Raw genomic sequence first — 4,705 nt, forward strand, 5'->3', positions numbered from 1 at the left:
ATTTTCAGCACCTTAGCAACAAGTTCCATAGACTTCTATTGAAAGAGATCAAAAGCATATCTCAGGATAGAAGTGTCATAGAAACACAAGGGTGGACTCGTTTGACTCGGGGCAGTAAACAACCAATTATGAATCACCTCAACACTACGTAGCCCCTCCCTAGCAACCATTGTCGAGCATCTTAGCAACCAAAATCCATAGAGGGATATCTTCCATTCTGAATGTCACAGAGGCATGGGAGTTGGTTTATATCATTCACATTGACAATCAGCCTTTTCAGTTTCATGACTGGCAGCTGCCAAGCCACTCCCTAGCAACCAAACAGAGCACCCTAGCAACCATTTTGCAAGACCTATATCTCTGTATCAGAACATCATATAGAGATGGGGTTAACACAAGTTTGACTCTGGGCAGCAAACAGCCAATCATGAATCATGTCAACACTTCCTTGCCCCTCCCTAGCAACCATTGTTGAGCACCTTAGCAACCAAAATTCAAAGAAGGATATCTTCCATTCTAAATGTCACCGAGGCATGGGAGTTGGTTTGTATCATTCACACTGACAATCAGCCTTTTCAGTTTCATGACTGGCAGCTGCCAAGCCACTCCCTAGCAACCAAACAGAGTACCCTAGCAACCATTTTGCAAGACATATATCTCTGCATCAGAACATTGTATAGAGATGGGGGTTGGTTCTTTTGACTCATGCTAGCAAACAGGACTTCCAACATGCTACACATGCTAGCTGTGAATAGCTACATGCTAATAGCAATTAGGTAAGTGCTAAATCATGCCAAGAAAATGCTAAGAACTCCAATAGTAACCATCTGTGACAACTACCAACCACCTAGTAACATCATAGCAACCACCTAGAATACCTTAGCAACTGCCCAGAACACCCTAGCAACCACCCAAAATACCCTAGCAACTGCCTAGCAACACCATAGCAACCACCCAGAATATCCTATCAACCACCTAGCAACATCATAGCAACCACCCAGAACACCCTAGCAACCGCCTAGCAACCACCCAGATCACCCTAGCAACCACCTAGCAACCTCATAGCAACCTCATAGTAACCACCCAGAACACCCTAGCAACACCCTAGCAACCACCCAGAATACCCTAGCAACCGCTTAGCAACACCATAACAACCACTCAAAACACCCTTGCAACCACCAAGCAACCACCCAGAACACCCTAGCAACGCCCAAGCAACCACCCAGAATACCCTAGCAACCACCCAAAACACCCTAGCAACCGCATAGCAACCACTCAGAACACCCTAGCAACCACCTAGCAACCACCTGAACATCATGAATAAGCCATATCTCAGCACCAGAACATAGTACAGACATGTTTGTTGGCTCGTATGCAATCATGTACCACACCCTAGCAACCGAGTGGCGAGTTTTGCCACTGCAAGCACCACTTCACATTTTCTTCTGGAAATGTACATTCTAGTTAATTCATGTTGTTTTGGCCCATATGAATAGATGATAAACTCTGCAGTGGAATATGATCAATCATGCAAGAGATATGTTGTGGAGAGACCCTAACTAGTACGTTTCACAAAGTATATTCCCTTTCTGATTCAAAGCATTAAGTAAATTTCCACATCAAAGATACCCGAAAGCAACAGTATGCTCTCCAAAGACAATGTGAACTTGAATAACAGACACCATAAAATTTAATGTCTAATTTAGTGCCTGGAAGTCAGAAGCATCAGATTTTAAATGCAACTCCCCTCAAAATAATTGTCTTTTGATAATTGTTATTGTATCAGAAAAACAGACAATTTGCCTTTAAAAAAAGAATATTCTGTCATTGTTTATTCACTTGAAACTCGTATGACTTTTTTTCCCCCAATAGAACATCAAAACTTATTATGCAAATATCTGAGCTGCTTTTTCACAGTGAAAATGCATGTTTATCACTGACAACTTTAGTTTCGTTAGAAACATCACATTTTGGGATGTTTTTTGTGCTCAGGTGTTTAAATACATTAATAATTGCTAAGTTTTTTTCATCTTGGGCAGCAAATGAGCCAGAAAGGCCACAGATGCCCACCTGACAAAAAAGTACAGTAGCTGTATTTTGATGATATCCAAATGCTAGCTGTATTTTGATGATATCCAAATGCTGGTTGAATAACTAAGACATTCAAAATAACAATGCATCTCAATGGCAATGCAGCCCTCAGCTATGAAGATTGCATGACACTTCCACATTAAATACCATTCATTACTCCATTCATTACCCGGATGTGACTGCAATGACCAGGAAATAATCGTGTATTGATATTAATAAAAAGGCCATTAGGCTGCATTAGACCACTCCCCACAGATTAAGGATTTATATCTTATTGAACCAGATTAAATTTTATAGAGTCTAGTGTGATTGCTCAATGTTGCCCTAAACAAGGTCAGTTTAGTAGTGCTGAAAAAGCAAAGGATCATTAATTTTTAAGAAGTGGCTATCATCATTAAACCCATGAAATTCATAAAAGAGAGAGCGAAGCTTCAATCTGGCCTCCCCCAGTCCAGCACAACAACATCAGGACCGTTTTCAGGGCGAGTTTGGCGGTTGCCATGCATCCTTGAATCTTATGCCTCTTTTAAAGCCATTTTCTCAATTAACTTTAATGGTCAATTGTGTCCTTTCGTGCTTGTCTCCCCCACAAGTCCATCTCGCACTTTGCCTTTGCTCACCTTCTCCCACTTCTCAAGCGTCAGCTGTTTAAACGGATTGCCCATCCAGCCAGTTAACCTTCCTCTGCGATGAGAGCTATAATTGGTTTACTATAGAAATGGAAGGGGATAATCCCTCTGTTTGATTAATGTTCGTCTAATCAATTGGTGTCTGGCAAAACCGCCCCTTTGGTCACATTTTGCAAAAAAGGAACAGCTGGTTTTTCAAAAGGTCAGACTGATGCAGGGCAGACTGTGACACCGAGAATGATAGATCGAGCGGAGAACGTCAAACCACTCAATGATTTGTAAGACGATTTCGGCACATTTGCTGGTTTTTGATCTCATTCACGTTTCTGGGTGGGCCAGTGTTTTGCCACACACAATTATAGTTATCTATACAACAAGCATGCCTGCCATTCAGCTTTATTCATTGTGCAGTTGGGATCAATTAGTAATTTACTTTATATATATTTACTTTTATATAAAGGTTTTCTACAAATTATTACCACAACCTGATAGGCCTATTGCAAAACATATTCGTTTTCAAGGGGTTAATAAATGATGCTTTGAGGGCTTTCCTGCAGTTCACAGATCAAGCTTCATCCCATGGTTTCTGTCAATTCCTTTTTGAAGTAGAATATGAGTATGGTTTTCTTTAGAGTTTGTTTTTAGTGATCTAATTAGATCCCAATAGAGTTTAATGGTAGCAAGTTGCTAAGCTAACCATACAGATAATACAGATATTCCATAATATGTTGTATTTTTTTGTATTATAGTGTGTTCTATTTCATAGTATAATATTACGTAATATTACTTTTATAATCAGTATTTTCTGCATCGAATGAACAGAGAAAAGTAAATCTATTCATGATACTTTTCTCATGACACCACTATTTTGGCTTATTTGTTTCCACAGGATTTGTTGTAGCAATGCATGCAGAAATATTCTGTTTTCTATTTTAAGATATCTGAAAATGTAATTTATTCCTGTGATCAAAGCTGAATTTTCAGCATCATTACTCCAGTCTTTAGTGTCACATGATCCTTCAGAAATCATTCTAATATGCTGGTTTGATGCTCAAGAAACATTTCTTATTATTATCAATTATTATCAATGTATAGTTCATTTATTATATCTGCTTAATATATACTTTATATACATTTTTACTTTTATTGGATTTTTGAGGATTGGAATAGAAAGTTCAAAAGAACAGAATTTATTTGAAATGGAAAACTTTTGTAAAATTGTCTTCACTTACGCTTTTGAGCAATTTAATGCATCCTAGCTGAATAAAAGTATTTGTTTCTGAATGACCATAAGACTTTATTTGAATGATTTTCTAGTTCAGCTGCATTATACTTTGTTTGAAACTTCACCAAAGTGACTCTTTTGTTCTTTTTTGTAGCATTAAACTAAATATTCCCTTGCTCCTAGTTCCTTTTTGTGTAATTTCCAAGACTTCCAAGACCAATGGGCAATGGAACTTGCATCAAGTGACCAACCGTCGTCTTGTATGTTAATGATCATTGATATAACCCCTCCTTTGCCCTGACCTTTGTCCAGTAGTGTATCCCAAATATTGACAAGCAGTCTCATGAATTTGTCTTTGTTTTAAAAGCAAATGAGCAGTTTTGTACAGATTCGTATCTCAAGACATTTATCTCTTTCATTTTTTACTCTTAAAGAAAGAGTGGCCCTCGAGCTTAAATCACCCACCATTTTTCACGTCGTCCCCATCTGTCTTTTTAGAGCTTCTTATTGTTGGCGTGTAAATCAAAAGCGGCGCCCATTTAAGAAGTACGACCACAGTCATTCTTCTTACACAATGCCAGAACAAACATGAAATATATGGTCTGTTTTTATAGATCTTTGGAAGCACAAAGAAAATCCTCAGTGAACCGTTCCTCATTTCACCGTTGGGTGATCAGCCGTGATGTGAAACATTACAGTTTTTCATTGATTAGTTATTGATTATGATCCTCTGCCTGAAAAATTAGACTTGAGTGCAGCG

Source organism: Siphateles boraxobius, unplaced genomic scaffold (genome assembly GCF_051911475.1).
Source record: "Siphateles boraxobius isolate OS27281-9 unplaced genomic scaffold, OSU_SipBor_1 6, whole genome shotgun sequence".
Taxonomy (NCBI): domain Eukaryota; kingdom Metazoa; phylum Chordata; class Actinopteri; order Cypriniformes; family Leuciscidae; genus Siphateles; species Siphateles boraxobius.